Source organism: Bombina bombina, chromosome 1 (genome assembly GCF_027579735.1).
Source record: "Bombina bombina isolate aBomBom1 chromosome 1, aBomBom1.pri, whole genome shotgun sequence".
NCBI classification, from domain to species: Eukaryota; Metazoa; Chordata; class Amphibia; order Anura; family Bombinatoridae; genus Bombina; species Bombina bombina.
The window spans coordinates 1,071,292,546-1,071,316,031 of NC_069499.1; positions in this window are offsets into that span (position 1 = coordinate 1,071,292,546).

Here is a 23,486-nt window from a genome sequence, read left to right on the forward strand (position 1 = left end):
ATAATTCACATAGAATGGTGTTGTTTTGGTAGACGAATTAAGTGAATTATTATGGGCGAACTCGGCTGTTGCCAACAAAGCATGCCAATTGTCCTGTTCTAATGTGCAGTAACAGCGGAGATATTGTTCTAATGATTGATTAGTCCTCTCTGTCTGCCCATTTGTCTGTGGATGGTATGCAGTGCTTAGTCTTTTAGTGATGTTAAGAGAACGACAAAGCTGATTCCAGAATCTAGAGGTAAACTGTGTACCTCTATCTGTGGTGATTGTATCAGGTAGACCATGTAATTTTACTATATTGTTCAGGAATAATGCTGCAGTTTCTGAAGCTGTTGGAAGACCTCTATGAGGTAGAAAGTGAGCCATTTTAGAGAATAGATCTACCACCACTAAAATGGTATTGTAATTTTGGGATGGTGGTAGATCAACAATAAAATCCATTGCAATGTCAACCCACGGTCTCTCAGGTATAGGTAAAGATAGAAGGTATCCATATGGACGGATATGGTGATGTTTCCTAGTAGTACAGACTAGGCAGGTTTGAACAAACTGAGTAACAGTGTCAATCATCTTAGGCCACCAATAAGTCCTCATAAGCAGATGCAAAGTTCTGTGGACTCCAGGATGACCTGCCAGGGGTGAGTCGTGAGCAGTGGCAATCACCTCATCCCTGAGAGCTGGTGGAATATATAATCGGTTGGCATGATAAAACAGATCATCAGAATGTTTACTTACATCAAGTCGATTTAGAGTAGGATCCAGACTTTGTTGTTTTTTCAAAGTAGATTTGAAATTCTTTGTTAGACATATGAATCTGTCTTGAGGTATAATAGACTGTGGAACTTCCAAGTTAGGTGGTCTAGGGTCTTTTCTAGATAGGGAATCGGCCTTAAGATTTTTTGACCCTGGTCAGTAGGTAATCACGTAATCAAAACGTGAAAGAAACAGACTCCATCGTACCTGTTGTGAAGTCAAAGTTTTATTGGACTTCAGATACTCTAAGTTACGATGGTCTGTAAATATGGTGATAGGATGGGTTGTACCTTCGAGAAGGTGCCTCCAGAATTCCAGAGCTTATTTAATGGCAAGAAGCTCTTTATCTCCGATGCCATAATTGATTTCAGCGGAACTCATGACTCGGGAGTAGTATGACACCGGATGCATGGGTTCGCTTTGAGAGGGTCTCTGAGAGAGAACAGCCCCTATAGCATACTCTCAAGCGTCAACCTCAAGCGTATAATGACATCTGGGGTCTGGGAATTGTAGAATAGGGGCTGAAATGAACTTGCTTTTGAGAGTGGTAAAGGAATCCTCAGCTTTCTGATTCCATAGAAATTTAACATCTTTCCGTGTTAAAGTAGTTAAAGGTTTGACAATATGGGAGAAGTTCTTAATAAATCTCCTATAGAAATTCGCAAACCCAAGGAATCTTTGGATTTCTTTCTTGCTAGTTGGAGTAGGCCAGTTGGTGATGGCTTCAACTTTACTAGACTCCATAGAGATGCCATTAGGGGAAATGCAATAACCCAAGAAGGAAATAGTGTTAGTGTTAAAAATACATTTTTCTAACTTTGCATATAAACGATGAGCCCTTAGACGATCTAAAACTTGTTTTACATGTGACAAATGGTTCTCAAAAGTGTCAGAATAAACAAGAATGTCATCTAAATATATGACAATGCAAACATCTAATAGGTCGTGAAAAACATCGTTTATAAAACACTGAAATGTCGCTGGGGCATTGCATAACCCAAACGGCATAACCGTGTATTCGTAAAGTCCGTACCGTGTACGGAAAGCTGTTAACCATTCATCCCCTGCCCTCATCCTGATCAAATTGTAAGCACCTCTGAGATCAAGTTTGGTATAGATGGTGGCACCCTGTAAACGTTCAATTAGTTCAGGAATGAGAGGCAGGGGGTATCTGTTCTTCTTTGTACATTTATTTAACTGTCTATAGTCAATAATGGGCCGAAGACTACCATCTTTGTTTTTTACAAAAAACATGGCTGCCCCTGCTGAAGAAGTAGAGGGTCTAATAAACCCTTTTTTCAAGTTCTCATCCAAGTACTCTTTTAAATGAGCCAACTCAGGTTGTGACAAAGGGTATATGTGCCCAAATGGAATGGTACTACCAGGTATAAAATCTATAGGGCAGTCATAAGGTCTATGGGGCGGCAATGACTGTGCCTCAACCTTGTCGAATACATCCGCATACTCATCATAACACTTTGGTAGAGTCTGTTCAGTTATGTGACAGAGGGTATGTGAAGCAAAACAAAACTGCTTGCAAAACTGTGATGTAAAGGTAACAGAAGCATCCTTCCAAGATATAGAAGGGTTATGTTTAATTAGCCATTTTAAACCAAGTATCATGGGGTATACAGAAGTAGGGAGCACATCAAAAGAAATCAACTCTGTATGACCTGAGCCTGATACAACAGTAATAGGGATAGTGTGGTGTGTAATAGGACCGGAACTAAAGAAAGAGCCATCAACCAAACGGATAGCCAGTGCAACACTCTTTTTTATTAGTGGGATATTATTATTTATGACAAAAGCAGTATCCACAAAATTCCCAGAAGCTCCAGAGTCAACTACGGCCTGCACGTTTATCTTCAAGTGATGCCACTGTAAGGAGAGAGGCAGTGATAAGTGTGATGTTACTTTATTAACCATATTGAGAGCATGTTCACTCAGTGGTGTCTTACCCTTTTTCTGTCGAAGGAGTGCAGGACAGTCCCTGACAGTGTGGTCTTTTTCTGTGCAGTAAAGACACAAATTGAGTAATTTACGTCTGGCTTTCTCTTCTGGTTTTAATGGACCTCGAATAACAGCTACATCCATGGGTTCATCTGTGGACCTAGATGGCAAAGTGGAAGGGTAGAAATGGTATGTAGAATGCTTCTTAGTACTAGAGTCGACAGTAGATTTTTCAGACTTTCTTTCTCTAAGTCTTCTATCAATTCCTATGCAGAGAGTCATTAGGGTCTCCAAATCTTCAGGAATGATACCTCTTGCTAACTCATCTTTTAATGCATCACAGAGGCCATGACGGAACTGGTTCCTCAGTGCTGGATTATTCCATAAGGTATCGGGTGCCCATCTTTTAAAATCCGTTATATATTCTTCAACAATTCTTTTCCCTTGGCGTAGGGATCTTAACTTTGTTTCTGCTGTACTCTGTTTATTGTGGTCTTCATACAAAAGGGACATAGCACTAAAAAAAGCATCCAGAGAATTTAAGATAGGATCATCATTCTCATAAAAGGCGTTAGCCCAAGATCTAGCCTCACCTCTCAAAAAAGAGATGACAGTTAGGACTCTAATTCTGTCTGTGGGGTAGGATTTAGGCCTTAATGTAAACAATAAGGTGCATGAATTTCTGAAGTCTCTGTACATAGACCTATCCCCATAGAATTTGTCAGGAGGACTGACCACAGGCTCTGATGTACTTTCAGCAACAGGTGGTTTGCTAGCACGATGTTCATTTATAAACTTTCTGATATTTTGATTCTCCAGTTGTATCTCTCTCAACCCCTGGATCATGTTATCCATACTCTGGGCTAGGGATCCAACCCTGTTTGCTAACACACTTATATCCATATTGCTGAATACCAGTACACTATCTTTTTATGGGCTTGGTAATATGTCGAGATATGTGAGGAAGTATGTCAGGATGTGAAACACTGCAATGATATAAACTTTGAATGGGTGAACTAGTATCCTTATTCTTGCAGGACCACTCAGCCTCACACCATACCTCGAATTCCGTAAGACTTAACTTATTAGAATTCTGTTATGCTCATCATACTGAGGGTCTCTTCTGTAGGGATACAGAGAGATACGGAGCCTTCACGCAACTTAGAAGTTATGTAAGCAGTGTACAGAGAATAGGCAAAGGTAGTTTGCAGTTGAAGTATATTGAAATCCTTTGGCATAAGGAATTTCATACACACATCTCATACAAAATAAAATATATACAATATTCATACACACCCGCAATCACACATGATATAGATATATATGTTGCAGGATGAATGTCATAATGCTCTGGTTTGTGATGTATATGAATAATTAGTAAACTTAGGTAGCATATGAATATAGTGCTTAATATGATACGGATCAAACAATGAGGAGAGGTCTATATCTCAATTAGGTGATACACAATTAAACAGTTTGGCAGTAGATGAATTGAGCTGGAGAGTGACACAGAAATCGATACTGAGAATATTTGCCCTTAAGCGCTATAAGCATGTCTCTTGGGAGGAAGTCTGTATATCACCTGTAGGCAGTTTTTAGTATGTGTATATGGCAGTCCGTAGTACAAGTACGCAGGCAAGTATAATACTGACAGTAAATAAGTAACAGATACAGACCAGGATCCGGAGAAATACCAGGTAAGTTTAGCAGAGTTAGTTATGGTGCTGCGACAGGAAAACACAGCTTGCGATGAGAGAGGAGCACACGCTGAATCTGCAGGACCGGATGCCGGGTCTGACGTCACACGCTGAACGGATCAGCAGGGGAACCGGCAAAAAGAAACAGCTTCAATCTTTCAAGGAGGGTAGAGAAGGTATTTCCCCAAATACCTTGATGAACGAACAGGGTCTTTTGACAGGAGAACTCACAACCTAGTGAGTGAGGGAAACAAGGATCCGAGCAGAGCTGCAGGGATAGGCTAGGTGTCTTCACAGGCTCTTGAGGTGAACAAGTGCAACAAATTACCAAGCATAGATTAGAGTGAGGAGGAGCCTTAAATAGGGGTAAAGTAATCAAGACTTAAAGGAACAGTACTAAGTCCTAACAAAACCCTGACAGTCACTATGTACTGCACATTTTACAATACTCTCTCCAATCTGATGCTTACCACATTTATTTAACACTGCTGTGCCACTGGAGCGCACTGAGAAACAAGTAGTAGAAAAGTGGGGGAGGGAATGAAAGCAAATCCTGCATACAGCTGCACTAGATGTGTTTTCGGCTTCTCCCATGTACTAGTCAGTGGAGAACTACTATTCCTGCAGTATGGAAGGTAAGCTAGGGTAAACTGTACATGGGAGAAGCTGAAAATCAGTGCAGCTGTATGCACAGGATTAGCTTTCATTCCCTCCCCTCCTATTCTACTCTGCTTTTTTCTCAGTGAGCTCCAGTAGTGACACAGCAGTGCTAAATAAATGTGGTGAGCATCACATTGGAGAGAGTTTTGTAAAATGTGCAGTAGATAGTGACATAGCAGTGCTAAATACTAGTAGTAAGCATCACACTGGAGAGAGTATTGTACCTTGTGCAGCAGATAGTGACATAGCAGTGCTAAATACAAGTGGTGAGCATCAGATTGAATGAGAGAACAGCACCTCCTATTTAAACTGAAAAAACAAAGCATTTAGATAAATTTTAAAACATCAGAGTGATATATACATCCAATGGTACCAGCACTCACGGTATCAGCGTCAGGGTGCTCCCAAAGTTTTAAACATGTATTGGTGGTTCAAAGTGAACAGAGTCACTCTCCGGTTTAGTGAGAAAATAGGTGCTTTTATTCTTATCACATCAGAATAAACGTTTTCGGGCTGCAATGCCCGTCATCAGACTCCTGTTTGTAATCACAGGAGTCTGATGACGGGCATTGCAGCCCGAAAACGTTTATTCTGATGTGATAAGAATAAAAGCATCTATTTTCTCACTAAACCAGAGAGTGCCTCTGTTCACTTTGAACCACCAATACATATATATATATATATATATATGATTTATGTGCGTGTGTATATATACATACACATATGCAAAATTAGAAGGTGGGTAATACAAGTATGCACTCTGTGATGTCATCTTGGCAATATCATCTTCAAGTAAATTTGTATAAGGTAATTTGGGGAGACAAGCTAAGAATAAGGTTATAGTATATGTGTTTAAAGAGTTTCTGATGCTAATGAAGCTGTTTTTTTCTGTATTTCTTGTGATACATTTGTGACATGGACCATTAATTTGTGGTATGGCAAGTGCTTTGATTTCTGTGACATCCAAAAATAATATATCTCACTGTTGTGATAAATTAAATTTACTTTTATGTACTAATCAATCTCAATTTGACAATTAGATATTGACTAAAAAGTGTTCACCACTAAAATGTATTGTGTGTATGTGAGACAGAGTGAAAGTGTGTTTGCATGAGAGAGAATGTATGTAAGAAAGCAAAAGTGTGTGTTTGTGTGAGAGAATGTGTGTGTGTGTGAGAAAGAGAGAGTGTGTGTGTGTGTGGGGGGGCTGTCTGTGTGTGTGTGGGGGCTGTCTGTGTGTGTGTGGGCTGTGTGTGTGGGGGGGGTTTGTGGGCTGTGTGTGTTTGTGTGGGCTGTGTGTGTTTGTGTGTGGGGGGGGGGTTGTGGGCTGTGGGGGTGTGTGGGGTGTGTGGGCTGTGTATGTGTGTGGGGTGTGTGGGCTGTGTGTGTGTGGGGGGGGGGTTGTGGGCTGTGTGTGTGTTGGGGTGTGTGTGGGCTGTGTGTGTGTGGGGGTGTGTGTGGGCTGTGTGTGTGTGGGGGGGTGTGTGGGCTGTGTGTGTTTGTGTGTGTGTAAGGGGGGTGGGCTGTGTATGTGAGGGGGGGGCTATGTGTGTTTGTGTGTGTAGGCTGTGTGTGTGTGTGTGTGGGTGTGTGGGCTGTGTGTGTGTGTGTGTGTGGGGGGGGGTGGGCTGTGTGTGTGTGTGGGGGGGGGGGCGCTATCTGTGTGTGTGTACTGTGTGTGTGGGGGGGGTTTGTGGGCTGTGTGTGTTTGTGTGGGCTGTGTGTGTTTGTGTGTGGGGGGGGGGGTTGTGGGCTGTGGGGGTGTGTGGGGTGTGTGGGCTGTGTATGTGTGTGGGGTGTGTGGGCTGTGTGTGTGTGGGGGGGGGGGTGGGCTGTGTGTGTGTGGGGGTGTGTGTGGGCTGTGTGTGTGTGGGGGTGTGTGTGGGCTGTGTGTGTGTGGGGGTGTGTGTGGGCTGTGTGTGTTTGTGTGTGTGTAAGGGGGGTGGGCTGTGTATGTGAGGGGGGGGCTATGTGTGTTTGTGTGTGTAGGCTGTGTGTGTGTGTGTGTGGGTGTGTGGGCTGTGTGTGTGTGTGTGTGTGGGGGGGTGTGGGCTGTGTGTGTGTGGGGGGGGGGGGGCGCTATCTGTGTGTGTGTGGGGGGGGGGGGGGGCGCTATCTGTGTGTGTGTACACCTGTGTATGTATATCTGTGTATCTGTGTATGTGTGGTACAGTGCATTGCCCCATTTCTTTTAAGTATTTTTTTGTTCTGGGTAGAGGCCTGCGCTGTCATTCTGCCTAGGGACCTGCACTTGCTAGTGCGGCCCTGGCATCTCTGTAATGTTCTTGTTATCATGAGAAAACACATAAAATAAGGCCCAGTTCAACTTAAAGGGACACTGAACCCAAAATTTTTATTTTGTGATTCAGATAGCGCATGAAATTTTAAGCAACTTTCTAATTTACTCCTATTATCAATTTTTCTTTATTCTCTTGGTATCTTTATTTGAAATGCAAGAATGTAAGTTTAGATGCCGGCCCATTTTTGGTGAACAACCTGGGTTGTCCTTACTGATTGGTGGATAAATTAATCCACCAATGAAAAAGTGCTGTCCAGGGTCCTGAACCCAGAAAAAAATCTTAGATGCCTTCTTTTTCAAATAAAGATAGCAAAAGAACAAAGACAAATTGATAATAGGAGTAAATTAGAAAGTTGCTTAAAATTGCATACTCTATCTGAATCATCTATCTGAATCATGAAAGAAAACATTTGGGTTCAGTGTCCCTTTAACTGTTCCTAATTGTCAGCATAATTCTTCATTATATACATAAACCGTTGTTCCAATAGTATGAATGGTATATTGCAATATATGCAATGTTATAGTGCTCCACTTTAGTGGATTCATGTTTTGTTGTGCTTTACCTTAAATGATTTTTCTCCAATTTTTTTTATTTGTAAAAACGGTGCGGGCGGGGTTTGGGGCGGAGATAGGATGTGGTTGGAGGTGGACTTTGGGCGAGGTTGTGGGTGGAGTTGGTTGGGGCAGATCTGGGGCGGGTTGGGGCGGGGTTGGGGGCGGGGATAAAGGGGGCCCCATTTTGACGTCCTGTCTTGGGCTAGGGCCGGTCCTGCATGTTCTATCTGATAAATTAAAACAAATATTTTGACTTTCATGAACCTTTAAGTTAGTAGGTATGTTTAAATGATGATATTATGTTTTAAAAAGTGAGTCTGACTAGGCAAGATGCTGAGTTCTGTGGACAAAGCAGCACAGGATTAGTGTTGTATGTGTAACAGGTATGAGGTGGCTGTTATGAGATGTGAACCACTGGTTATTTAGTCACATATTAATAAGATGCAACCTTGTAACATGAGCTGTCATGTTACCACTGCATCTGTGCTCACTGTGCCAGACGCAAATACATTATCTGCTAAAAAAAAAGCTGTATATTTAAAAGTATAGTTGGTTATTGGCTGTACTTTGCAATTACACAAGTATACTCCAGCCCGTCCACTAAGATCCAACAATGACCTGCTCCTTGCATCTGCGACTATCACCTCTTCCCATGCTAGACTGCAGGACTTCTGTCGTGCAGCACCTACCCTCTGGAAAACTTTTCCTCATACTGTCAGGCTTTGCCCTAATCTTTTTTCCTTTAAATGCTCCCTGAAGACTTTTCTGTTCAGGGAAGCCTACCACCCAACTCAATAATAAATTAATTTCATTTGCCTAATATTTCCCTCATCTAACTCTGTATTAACATCCTTCTCAATCTTGCAGTCCTCACCTCCTGTTTCTCAACCTCCTACCCTTCTAGATTGTAAAATCCCACGGGAATAGGGCCCTCAATCCCTCCTGTATGTGTTTGTAAATTTTGTCCAGTCTCTTACAAGTCTGATATCATTGTTTTATTTAAATGAATTGTATCCATGGACAGCGCTACGGAATATGTTGGCGCTTCATAAATAAAGTATAATAATAATAATTATGTATAAAGAACAATTTAAGATAATAGAACTGCAAAGTGTTATCACTTGACCAGTCAAACAAACAGACAAAAAAGACCCCCCACTGAGAGCAGGCAGCCATGGAACGTTGCATACATTTACATTATCTAAGGAACAATCTGGCATTTTATAAAGATCAAATGATAGAGGTTTAGTGAAAGGATATTTGTTGTTAACCTAAAATGTGTAGGGTGGTGCAGGGTTTGTAAAGGGATTTTAGTTTAAGCCTGAAGCCAGTGTAGAGAGGGCCACAGAGAAGCATCAGTGAATGATGGTTGGAAGCAAATGAGTCTGCTGTCAACAATTAAAGGGATTGGTAATTTTAGCATTATAATTAAAACATATTTCTGCAGCCTTCCAATATATTAAAATAGCAGAGGCTGAACTATATTAGAGCAGATTAACACATTGTTTGCTGCAATCGTTTTTCTTTGTTAAAACTCCATACATCATTTTTGTTATATGGAGAAACCAGACCTGAGTCTGGAGATGAAAGGGCTTGCCACTTTCTTTGCATTAACAAAATCTCCAATGTTTGACTTTAACAGAAACAATAACAAATACAACCTGCAAATTAGGGAGATATATGTGGCAAGGTTAGACTTTTGATGCCGTCCATGTGCTCTTTCATTTTTCAGGACTTTAACATCCACCAACTTCAGACTAACTACAGAAGATAAAACAAATTGCAATATACTTTCATTATTTAATATGCATAATTAAAAAAACATTACAGCGGAAACAGTAACATTAACAGTGGAAATGTATAATCAAGCAGTGCTTAATATAAAGACAATAAAATAGCACTTACTCGGAATTATAAATGAGCAGTAGATTTCTTCTGACAAATTTAAAAATGTAATTCATTTGTTAGCCCCCTTTATAGTGTGACAGCCATCAGCCAATGGCGTGCTCTATCTGACTCATAAATTATTAAAGGGATACTAAACCTATTTTTTCTTTTCTTTAATGATTCAGATAGAACATGCAATTTTAAGCAACTTTCTAATTTACTCCTATTAGGATTTTTTCTTTGTTCTCTTGCTATCTTTATTTAAAAGCAGGAATGCAAAGCTTAGGAGCTGGCCCATTTTAAGTTCAGCACCCTGGATAGCGCTTGCTTATTGATGACTACATCAATATGCTATGTGTAGCAAGAGACTACAAGACCTACTATTAATCCAGCAGTACCTATTAGCATTAGAGCAATGGATATTTAAACTTGTTTAATAAATATATATTTCCCATTAAAAAGTATGCAGGAACAGGCTTATTTCCAGCAGTTAATAGTCATCTTCCCGCTCTGCCCGTAGAAATAATGGGCTTTTCAAGTGCAATTATTTCTGTATAGGAAGTGGACTTAAAAACATAAATTTAAACAGTTCAGTATTGCTTTTCAAATCTAAATATGCATTAAAGTAACATAAAAGTATGTGCTCTTTATACTGTATATGACCCCTGTGCAGTGCATTATATTAAAAATAGCTACATAGAAAATACAAAATTGATTAATTCAAATCATTTATAATCTCCCCGCGGCACAGCAGTGAACTGTGAATGATTATCCATTATAGTCAAAAGAGCGACAGATATATTGTAATCATTTACTTGTCAATGCATAGAACAAGCTCCACTGTAAACACCTTCGAAAACAAACACATTAAAAACAAAACTGTGCTCAACAAAATAGTGCACTCTAACATATGTAAAAAAAAGCAAACAGCAAGAGAGAATCAAAAGAATAATATAAATAAGAGGACTGAGACCCTGATATTCAAAATCTCTCGGATCCTTAGTGAAATTTTCAAAAGGCAGATTTTGCTTTACTTCTCCAAGGGGCGTTCCCTGCATTTCTGTATGTGAAGGAGAGACAAGCCCAGTGCAATATAGCGTTGCATGACTTGATAGTTCTGCTGCATTTACACTTTGTGCTTTCTATTTATATAACTTTACACTTCAGATTATATTTTATTGCATTTAAACTTTGCACTTTCTATTTTGTATTTTATTTTGTATACAGCAGTGTATTTAGGATTGCGATTTTACAATTTTTGATTATAGAGCAGAATTCACAGAGGCAAAACTCACTGAATTCTCTAAGAAAATGGTAGGAACCTGGAAATCCCAGAGAGATTAAAAATGCCTTCCATAGAAACCAATAAAGTGCTCTGGGATACATAATTTCACATAGGAGAGAGAAGGTAACTGGAGAACCCCTGGGGCTGATATAAAGGCTCTGTTTGCATCAATTCCAAATTAAACTGAAATGTTTTCACTACAATTTAAAGTGAAAGTCAAACATAGCGTTTTTGAAACTAATAAAGGCACTTTCTGCATAGTATCTTATACTTCATGAATTAAAGTGCCCTTTAATTGTTTCAACAGTCAACCCTAGTGTTTCAAAAACTCTATGGTTGACTTTCACTTTAACTTGCTTTTGTCTATATTTTTGTATATACAAGTATTAATTTTCTGTAAAGAAGTGTTTTGTAAATTTTGAGCAAACTTCCCCTGCATACAGCTGGTGAGACCAGCTTGTTTAAAATGCTTAGAAAATTTCACAAGACTTGTGAGAGAGCTTCAGACATACCCGGGAACTCCCCTGTTCAGCCCATGGAACTTACCTGTCGCTCCCACTTTCTAAAAGTGTCAGTTTAATTTGCAATTCAGCAAATTCAATGTGCATTGTAATGTGTATATATAAACAGAAATATACATAGTATGATCCTAATTTGTTAAAGTAACACAGAAATGTAACAAAACTCTCATATCATGCAGTGCTGTATTGCACTCGACTTGTGTCTCCTTCATATATAGAAATGAGAGAGATCTCACAGTACTGGAGTGTTATGCCCTTTTTCTTTTGAATATTCAGTGAGTTCAGCCCCTGTGAAGATTGAACTGCATTTTCTCTCCAAGCTGGAGAACCTTTGAATATCAGGGTCCCAGTCAGCTTTGAAATAGCCAGAGAAGATACTTCACAAGGGCAATAGAGTCTTAAAGGGGACATTAACTGCTAAATAATAATATTCTAACATGAACTGAAAAGTTTAGAATTTCAGAATGGAATTGCAGGAAAAGGAGGCAAAATAAATAATGAATGTGTATTGCAGGTTTTTCTTTATATATACAATTTATCATTTTATAGTACCATCTCAAAGTTTTTAATGTCCCTTTAATAGATTTTGCATGCTGGGCCTACATGTAGGTGAAAAAGCCCAACCACACCTCTAGAATGCCCCAGAATGCACTTGGCCAGCCCAAAACTTTTGCTCTCTCCACCAATACTATTTTACCATAACAAAGCAAAGACATTTTTTTAATTTAACATAGATAATTTTAAAAGCAAGTTTCAAAGTGTTGAAGTTGCAGTTATTGTAGTTTAATTTCCCTGCAATAAACTGATAGCTGTTTATTGATTGTACTCATTTATTTCTGTAGTGGTGAAAACGTTCTGCCTTTATACTACTATAGCAGTTTCATCTCCTCTCCTACGTTATTCCCCCACACTGTGTCACAGATTAGCTTTCACACAACATGGAAAAAGGACACATATATTCAGCATTTGTATTAATTAAAGAGCTCTATATTTAAGGAAATGGTGCCCCTTTATTAACAGCTGCCTCAATATATAATCAAGTGTCAGGTTAAAATGTTCGTTTCCATGCATCAGAAAGGGCACTGTGGGCTATTGCTTATTAGTATAAGTGCGTTTAGTGAGCCAGTACTGATATTGGCAAGAACCCCTCTAATGATATCTGCCAGTAGATTAGCATTTCTATGCACAATGCCACACCATGCCAGGGTAAACTCATTAACTACAGCAGCCAAGTGTTTCTGGATGAGCTTACCCCTGAGACCAGTCTGTTCCGATGCCTTTACAGAAATCAGCACAACTCTGGAAATGTCTCAAGACAAAGCAGGTGTTTTAATACCACTTTTGGATGCACATTCTGTGCATAATTAAATTAAAGTGTCAATCTCTATGGTTAATGAGGCATGTGAAAATGATTTGTAGATGATAAAAATAAGGATGTTACCTAAAACAGAAAAGCTTTAGAACTCAAATTATTTACCATATCCACTAGTTCTTTTTGTGAAAGCTTGTGATGTAACCAAGTAAATGACCTATCAGACAAGAGATCATACTCCCAGAATTCCTAGCTATGGAAAGAGAAACTTATCAAATATGCACATCATTAATTCATATCTGCACTAGTGTATCTATATTTTGTCAACTCTTAAGTTACCGATGAATACAGTCTGATATTTCTAGACTATAATAGCAGCTAGTAGCCTACTACCTCAATTGCATATCTGGGAACAGTAATTCCCAGGATACTACAGCCAGAGGATAACTGTCGTTCTCTTTAAAATGTTTTTTCTTTCTTATTGCATATTCTTAGCCATTCAACAGAACACAGGGCCTCGTCAGAGTGATACTGAAGGGACCAGGTAATCTGCTTCACATCTTCCCGGTCCCCAAGACTGGATAGGCCTAACAGGACACCATGAGATTTCCTGGTGGGCCGCATCAGATTGGGCTGGCCAGCTACAATTTCAGGGGGTGGTGCGATTGGTGAGGGTAATGCAGCTGTATCACCTCTCTTTTATTCTAAACACTACGTATTAAAGGGACAGTCTACTCCAAAATTGTATTGTTCAAAAAAGTCAGTGCTGCACTGACGATTCTGAGTCATGGAGAAAGCAAAAGAATTGTCAAAGGATCTGCGAGAAAAGGTAGTTGAACTGTATAAAACAGGAAAGGGATATAAAAAGATATCCAAGGAATTGAGAATGCAAATCTGCAGTGTTCAAACTCTAATAAAGAAGTGGAAAATGAAGGGTTCTGTTGAAACCAAACCACGGTCAGGTAGACCAACTAAAATTTCAGCCACAACTGCCAGGAAAATTGTTCGGGATGCAAAGACAAACCCACAAATAACTTCAGGTGAAATACAGGACATGTGGTGTGGCTGTTTCAAGATGCACAATAAGGAGGCACTTGAAGAAATATGGGCTTTATGGTCGAGTCGCCAGAAGAAAGCCATTACTATGCAAATGCCACAAAGTATCCTGCTTACAATACGCCAAACAGCACAGAGACAAGCCTCAAACCTTCTGGCACAAAGTCATTTGGAGTGATGAGACAAAAATTGAGCTTTTTGGCTACAACCATAAAAGCTACATTTGGAGAGGAGTCAACAAGGCCTATGATGAAAGGTACACCATTCCTACTGTGAAACACGGAGGTGGATTGCTGATGTTTTGGGGATGTGTGAGCTACAAAGGCACAGGAAATTTGGTCAGAATTGATGGCAAGATTAATGCAGTATGTTATCAAACAGAACGCCCCACTTTCCACTTTTTAATTAGAGTTTGATATACTTGGATGTCTTTTTATATCCCTTTCCTGTTTTATACAGTTCAACTACCTTTTCCCACAGATCCTTTGACAATTCTTTTTATTTCCCCAAGAATCCAGAAACGTCACTGCAGCACTGGATGAAAGATGCAAGGGTCTGTCAGGAGTCCAGAAACTCATTGACCTTTTATACACACACACTAATTACAAGAAAACAGATCACAGGTGAGGATGGTTACCTTTAATAGCCATTCAAACCCCTTTGTGTCAACTTGTGTGCATGTTATCAGGCCAAAATCACCAGAGTATGTAAACTTTTGATCAGGGTCATTTGGGTAATTTCTGTTGTCATTATGATTTAAAAAGAGTAAACACAGTTGATTGATAATAAATGGCTTCCGCCAAACACTAACCATGACTGAAAGAAAAGTTTTTGTTTTATCATTCAAATTCTCTGAAAAATGGCCAAGAAATCATACATTTTGCCAGGGTATGTAAACTTATGAGCACAACTGTATATTATACTGCCCCTTGGTGATAAGCTGCTGTTATAAACAAAGTGCTGTTATAAAAAATGTGACCTCCTGGTTGTTGCAAGATCTGCACAGATAGGTAAACCTTTATGGCAATTGGTTATTTGTTAGTGTGCCGAATGTGTCTCCCAACATTACATCCATGATGCAGTGTGAACTCACCGGAATCAGATATCCTCTTTAGGTAATGATTTCTCTACTCACAAACAGCTGGCACACACAACCTCTCCAGCCTTCCACAGCATATCAGCTTAGTCTCAACAAAGAAACGCCAATGTGCGCTGCGGTCACGTGTCAGCCAGTATCCAATGATGTGAGCAGATTACCAGAAAACTGGTAATGCCGTTTCTCTGTCGAGACTAAGCTGATACGCTGTAGAAGGCTGGAGAGGTTGTGTGTGCCAGCTGTTTGTAAGTGAGTAGAGAAATCATTACCTAAAGAGGATTTCTGATTCCGGTTCACACTGCATCACGGATGTAATTTTGGGAGACACATTCGGCACACTATCAAATAACCAACTGCCATAAAGGTTTAACTATCTGTGCGGATCTTGCAACAACTAGGAGGTCACCTTGTTTATAACAGCACTTTGTTTATAACAGCAACTTAACTAAGTGACTTCATTTTCAGATTTTGCATAAATCTGAATGGATCCCTGTAACAAAACAGTCACCAAGGGGCAGAATATATATATATATATATATGTTAGCAAAAAGAGAATAAATCACATATGAAATTCAGCGCAACAAACACAATGTAAGAATTGTTATCGAGATAAAGTCAGTCTTAATAGAAAGTAAGTCTTGGTATAAAACACTTTTTTGATCTTCGTTCTTGATGCTTTTAAAGCCTTTCTATCCCCAGTATTATTGTGAGATGGAATATAAATAATACAATGTGGTGGGTGTCTCCTTACCGTAATTACCCTCAATTGTATGAGGTAATGAATGCTCTCAAATGTTAGCCCAGGCAACTCTGGAACGGTGGTGATGTTTCGTCTGTAACAGTTCTTTATAGAGTGGTTTAGTTGTTCTTTTGCTCTGTTCTTGTGCGTGCCACTTGTCGAATGGAAACTTCCAAAGGATATTCTCCTTGTGATATGGATCCTTCTTGTGGTCTCTCAGGAGTATGGTATTCTAGTTCACACTCTTCTCTGTGATGTTGCAGTATCGTGAAGAAGACTTATTTGAAAGATGCCCCAGAAGTAGATCAAAAGAATTGTCTGTACCGCTAGTAAAGCAACAAATCTGGCTCTGGTGGTGATATAGGAAGAGCTGCTTCTCCTGGTATGTAAAATAGGCCAAAGCACAAGATGAACACACCTCAAGGGAACCATCGAAGAGGAGTACTTATGAGTCCAATTACTTCATCACGGCAAATATGTTTTTTCACTTTTGCCAGTACTTTCCTCCTCCCTGCTCTGTCCGGGTTTATCTCCGTCCCTCTTGTTTTTTTCCCTCTCTGGTGGTATTGAGTTGCTGCCTGATAGGAAAACAGCAGCAGAGAGAAGCGGAGGAGGAGGTGGGGAGATAAACCCGGACAGAGCAGGGAGGAGGAAAGTACTGGCAAAAGTGAAAAAACATCTTTGCCGTGATGAAGTCAATGGACTCATAAGTACTCCTCTTCGATGGTTCCCTTGAGGTGTGTTCATCTTGTGCTTTGGCCTATTTTACATACCAGGAGAAGCAGCTCTTCCTATATCACCACCAGAGCCAGATTTGTTGCTTTACTAGCGGTACAGACAATTCTTTTGATCTACTTCTGGGGCATCTTTCAAATAAGTCTTCTTCACGATACTGCAACATCACAGAGAAGAGTGTGAACTAGAATACCATACTCCTGAGAGACCACAAGAAGGATCCATATCACAAGGAGAATATCCTTTGGAAGTTTCCATTCGACAAGTGGCACGCACAAGAACAGAGCAAAAGAGCAACTAAACCACTCTGTAAAGAACTGTTACAGACGAAACATCACCACCGTTCCAGAGTTGCCTGGGCTAGCATTTGAGAGCATTCATTACCTCATACGATTGAGGGTAATTACGGTAAGGAGACACCCACCACATTGTATTATTTATATTCCATTTCACAATAATACTGGGGATAGAAAGGCTTTAGAAGCATCAAGAACGAAGATCAATAAAGTGTTTTATACCAAGACTTACTTTCTATTAAGACTGACTTTATCTCGATAACAATTCTTACATTGTGTTTGTTGCGCTGAATTTCATATGTGATTTATTCTCTTTTTGCTAACATTTTTATAAGTGCCAAGGGTACACTTTTATCATTGTTTCATGCTGCACATCCACTGAACTATCAGGTAGTTACATAATATACTACATTTTGTCCATCTTTTCTATCGGTTATAATTTAGCGCTGGTAACATCTCTTGTCTAAATATATATATATATATATATTATTGCTACAATTTTTTTTATTACTACATTTCTTTTATCACAACATTTGTCCCAATTTTTTAATATAAGATATATTTAATGTTTTATACACTTGAATTTGTGGGTTTTGTGAACAAGGGCATTTTTATTGATTATTTGTATATCTTCATTTTTATTCTACCGGTGGATTATTTGTATATACATTGTTTTCATATTAAGAAGATTTTTAAGAAGATATTTGTACTTGCATGCACATATGAATAAATTTGTATATATATATATATATATATATATATATATATATATATATATATATATATATATATATATATATATATATATATATATATATATATATATATATTTTAATCTATGTCTTATCTTTTTACTTCCTATATACTTAAATATATAGCTGCTGATCTTTATTAGCACACTCTTATTTGGTTTGTAACTCATTTAACTAGACAAACGAGTGAAATCATATGTAGACACAGCAAAAAGAGTAAAAAGAAAAATAATTTGACCAGCAGAGAGATGAAAGCCCTAGAGACATCAAGTAACAACAATATAATAATTAAATCAGCAGATAAAGCAAAACAATAAGAACTATTTTGAAGAAGCAATGAGACAGTTGCCAGATAGTGAGACTTACACATGGTAACTTTTAATCCTTCTGAATCATTCAAACAACAATTACTCCACGTTTTAGATCTAGGGAAGGAAATAGGAATGCTTGATGACAATTTGATTGAGTATTTAAATAAAGATCACCCAAATGTTTCAAATTTTAGGCTTGTTCTAAAAGTTCAAAAGGACCTATAGTCTCGAGGGTATGGTCCTTACTAGAACCCCTTGGTGAATGGCTGGACAATGTGCTGCAACCTTTCCCGAGTTAATTGTCCAGCCATTTGAAAGACACTAAAAATCTTTTACAAAAAATGGAGAAAGTAAAATGGTTGGATATGTTTGGTTGGCTTACAATAGATATAACATTGCTAGATTAATGTATCCCACACACACTGGGTATAGAAGCAATAAGGTATCAGCTGATTGACTATATATTGTATGTTCAAAAATTCCTGTTGTCTCCCAACTATTTCCAGTTTAATGGAGTTCTTTCTCCAGAGATGTTGGACTGCCATGGGGGCAAAGATTTCCCCTGCCTATACCAACCTATTTGTTGGTTGGTATGAGGCGTCCCATATCTTTGGAGAAAATAACTAATTTAGTGACTGTTTGGAGGTTTATACTCATTTCATAGATGATTTGCTAATAAGCTGGCTGGGAAATAAGCAATAAGTGGCACAATTCCTGGAATATTTGAATAATAACAATTGGAATTTAAAGTTTACCTGGTATTTTAATAGGGATAAAATCCAATTCCTGGATGTTTTACTAATAACAAATATAGATGAGGAAAAAATAGAAGTAGAGCTCTATAGAAACTACACCTTAAGAATTGGAATCCCAAGAGGTCAATACATTAGGACTCGTAGAGACTGTACACACTTAGAACTCTATAAACATTCAATGGACTTAGTCCTAAGGTTAATAGAAAGTGGTTAAAATAAAATTAACCTCTTTAAAATAAGACAAGTAAGAGAACCTAACTGGAAAGGAAAGGACAGGAACAAAAATAAATTTAATCACAGTGTAAAGCAAACAGTACAATGCCATCACTAAGATTATAAAAAGTAACCTGAATATTTTACAGCTTGACCCAGTGTTAGATCAGATTATAAAAGAAGGCTTCAGTTTATCACAAGGCAAGCTCCCACTTTGGGACAAAATAATCTCATAATGTATATAGTGAACCTAATAACACACACACAAAAAAAGAAAAGGAATTTTGGCTTAATAAGAAAAACTCTTTTAGATGTGGTAGAAAATCATGTAAAACATTTTCCCATATAACAGTGTGAAATCTGTTTAAATCAACTCAGATCAAAAAAGAATATAATATTAATTATAGATCGGATTGTACATGTAGGTACATTGTGTATTTGGTGACTTGGTCAATTTGTTTTAAACAATATACAGGCTGCAGTAGCAGAGTATTAAAAAATCGAGTCAGAGAACATCTAAATACAACTAAGGCAGATCCTCCAAAAAAATCAATAGACAAACATTTTGTCTCCCATGAGTAAGACATTAATGCATTTATATGTCAAGCTATAGAGTGCATAATTCTAAATAAGAGAGAAGGAGATCGTTTTAGTAAAATATTATGTAATAGACTTCTGCAGCCGCCAAAAATGTTCTTCTTCAAAGAGCCCTACTCCTTTAGTGTATGCACTGACAGCTGCCGCACTAAGTCTTCTTTTAGCGAGGCCGGGGCTTTGTGAAGAAGACGACCAGTTCATCGTGCTGAAGAAATGTTTTAACACCTAAAAAAAATGTATGAATACTGATGAATTTCATCAGTATATGTTTGTTTTCCTTAAATTTCATTGGTGCATTCATTTAGATATTCATTTTGTTAAAACAAATATCCGACTTTTATTACGAATTTACATTCGCAACAAAGCAAGTGTACATCTCTATTAAATGGATATTTATCTTCAAATAAAGGAGCCGTTCGGCATCAATGCCAAGTGGGATTTGGATTTATATCTGGCTGACTTATCATTTAACTTCTAAACCAGAATGTTAAAGTTATAAGGGTTAAAATCTATATGGTATATGACAAAGTATTTAAATGGAAAGCGCTATAATGTATATATAGATATATACATTTCTAAATATGTGTGTGTATGTATGTATATATACATATTAATATGTAGCTAACGCCGGCTTTTTTCTGGCCGCACCATAAAAATAACTCTGGTATTGAGAGTTCACAGAATGGCTGAGTTAGGCTCCTAAAAGGAGCGTAGAGCATTTTTAACGCCACTCCAACTCTCGATACCAGAGTTGCTTACGGATGCTCGTGCACGATTCCCCCATAGGAAACAATGGGGCTGTTTGAGCTGAAAAAAAAACTAACACCTGCAAAAAAGCCGCGTTCAGCTCCTAACGCAGCCCCATTGTTTGCTATGCGTAAACACTTCCTAAGTCTGCACCTAACACCCTAACATGTACCCCGAGTCTTAACACCCCTAAACTTATACTTATTAACCCCTAATCTGCTGCCCCCGCTATCGCTGACCCCTGCATATTATTTTTAACCCCTAATCTGCCGCTCCGTAAACCGCCGCTACTTACATTATCCTTATGTACCCCAAATCTGCTGCCCCTAACACCGCCGACCCCTATATTATATTTATTAACCCCTAATCTGCCTCCCACAACGTCGCCTCCACCTGCCTACACTTATTAACCCCTAATCTGCCGAGAGGACCGCACCGCTACTATAATAAAGTTATTAACCCCTAATCCGCCTCACTAACCCTATAATAAATAGTATTAACCCCTAATCTGCCCTCCCAAACATCGCCGACACCTAACTTCAATTATTAACCCCTAATCTGCCGACTGGAGCTCACCGCTATTCTAATAAATGTATTAACCCCTAAAGCTAAGTCTAACCCTAACACTAACACCCCCCTAAGTTAAATATAATTTTAATCTAACAAAATAAATTAACTCTTATTAAATAAATTATTCCTATTTAAAGCTAAATACTTACCTGTAAAATAAACCCTAATATAGCTACAATATAAATTATAATTACATTGTAGCTATTTTAGGATTAATATTTATTTTACAGGCAACTTTGTAATTATTTTAACCAGGTACAATAGCTATTAAATAGTTAAGAACTATTTAATAGTTACCTAGTTAAAATAATAACAAAATTACCTGTAAAATAAATCCTAACCTAAGTTACAATTAAACCTAACACTACACTATCAATACATTAATTAAATACAATATCTACAAATTACTACAATGAAATAAACTAACTAAAGTACAAAAAATAAAAAAGAACTAAGTTACAAAAAATAAAAAAATATTTACAAACATAAGAAAAATATTACAACAATTTTAAACTAATTACACCTACTCTAAGCCCCCTAATAAAATAACAAAGCCCCCCAAAATAAAAAATGCCCTACCCTATTCTAAATTACTAAAGTTAAAAGCTCTTTTACCTTACCAGCCCTGAACAGGGCCCTTTGCAGGGCATGCCCCAAGAAGTTCAGCTCTTTTGCCTGTAAAAAAACCATACAATACCCCCCCCCAACATTACAACCCACCACCCACATACCCCTAATCTAACCCAAACCCCCCTTAAATAAACCTAACACTAAGCCCCTGAAGATCTTCCTACCTTGTCTTCACCATACCAGGTTCACCGATCGGTCCAGAAGAGCTCCTCCGATGTCCTGATCCAAGCCCAAGCGGGGGGCTGAAGATGTCCATGATCCGGTAGAAGTCTTCATCCAAGCGGGGCAGAAGAGGTCTTCCATCCGATTGAAGTCTTCATCCAAGCGGGGCAGAAGAGGTCTTCCATCCGATTGAAGTCTTCATCCAGGCGGCATCTTCTATCGACATCCATCTGGAGCGGAGCGGCAGCATCCTGAAGACCTCCGAGGCGGAACATCCATCCTGGCCGACGACTGAACGACGAATGACGGTTCCTTTAAATGACGTCATCCAAGATGGCGTCCCTCGAATTCCGATTGGCTGATAGGATTCTATCAGCCAATCAGAATTAAGGTAGGAATATTCTGATTGGCTGATGGAATCAGCCAATCAGAATCAAGTTCAATCCGATTGGCTGATCGGAACAGCCAATAGAATGCGAGCTCAATCTGATTGGCTGATTGGATCAGCCAATCGGATTGAACTTGATTCTGATTGGCTGATTCCATCAGCCAATCAGAATATTCCTACCTTAATTCCGATTGGCTGATAGAATCCTATCAGCCAATCGGAATTCGAGGGATGCCATCTTGGATGACGTCATTTAAAGGAACCGTCATTCGTCGTTCAGTCGTCGGCCAGGATGGATGTTCCGCGTCGGAGGTCTTCAGGATGCTGCCGCTCCGCTCCAGATGGATGTCGATAGAAGATACCGCCTGGATGAAGACTTCAATCGGATGGAAGACCTCTTCTTCCCCGCTTGGATGAAGACTTCAATCAGATGGAAGACCTCTTCTGCCCCGCTTGGATGAAGACTTCTACCGGATCATGGACATCTTCAGCCCCCCGCTTGGGCTTGGATCAGGACATCGGAGGAGCTCTTCTGGACCGATCAGTGAACCTGGTATGGTGAAGACAAGGTAGGAAGATCTTCAGGGGCTTAGTGTTAGGTTTATTTAAGGGGGGTTTGGGTTAGATTAGGGGTATGTGGGTGGTGGGTTGTAATGTTGGGGGGGGGTATTGTATGTTTTTTTTTACAGGCAAAAGAGCTGAACTTCTTGGGGCATGCCCCGCAAAGGGCCCTGTTCAGGGCTGGCAAGGTAAAAGAGCTTTTAACTTTAGTAATTTAGAATAGGGTAGGGCATTTTTTATTTTGGGGGGCTTTGTCATTTTATTAGGGGGCTTAGAGTAGGTGTAATTAGTTTAAAATTGTTGTAATATTTTTCTTATGTTTGTAAATATTTTTTTATTTTTTGTACTTTAGTTAGTTTATTTCATTGTAGTTATTTGTAGATATTGTATTTAATTAATGTATTGATAGTGTAGTGTTAGGTTTAATTGTAGGTAATTGTAGGTATTTTATTTAATTAATTTAATGATAGTATAGTGTTAGGTTTAATTGTAACTTAGGTTAGGATTTATTTTACAGGTAATTTTGTAATTATTTTAACTAGGTAACTATTAAATAGTTCTTAACTATTTAATAGCTATTGTACCTGGTTAAAATAATTACAAAGTTGCCTGTAAAATAAATATTAATCCTAAAATAGCTACAATGTAATTATAATTTATATTGTAGCTATATTAGGGTTTATTTTACAGGTAAGTATTTAGCTTTAAATAGGAATACTTTATTTAATAAGAGTTAATTAATTTCGTTAGATTAAAATTATATTTAATTTAGGGGGGTGTTAGTGTTAGGGTTAGACTTAGCTTTAGGGGTTAATACATTTATTAGAATAGCGGTGAACTCCGGTCGGCAGATTAGGGGTTAATAATTTAAGTTAGGTGTCAGCGATGTTAGGGAGGGCAGATTAGGGGTTAATACTATTTATTATAGGGTTAGTGAGGCGGATTAAGGGTTAATAACT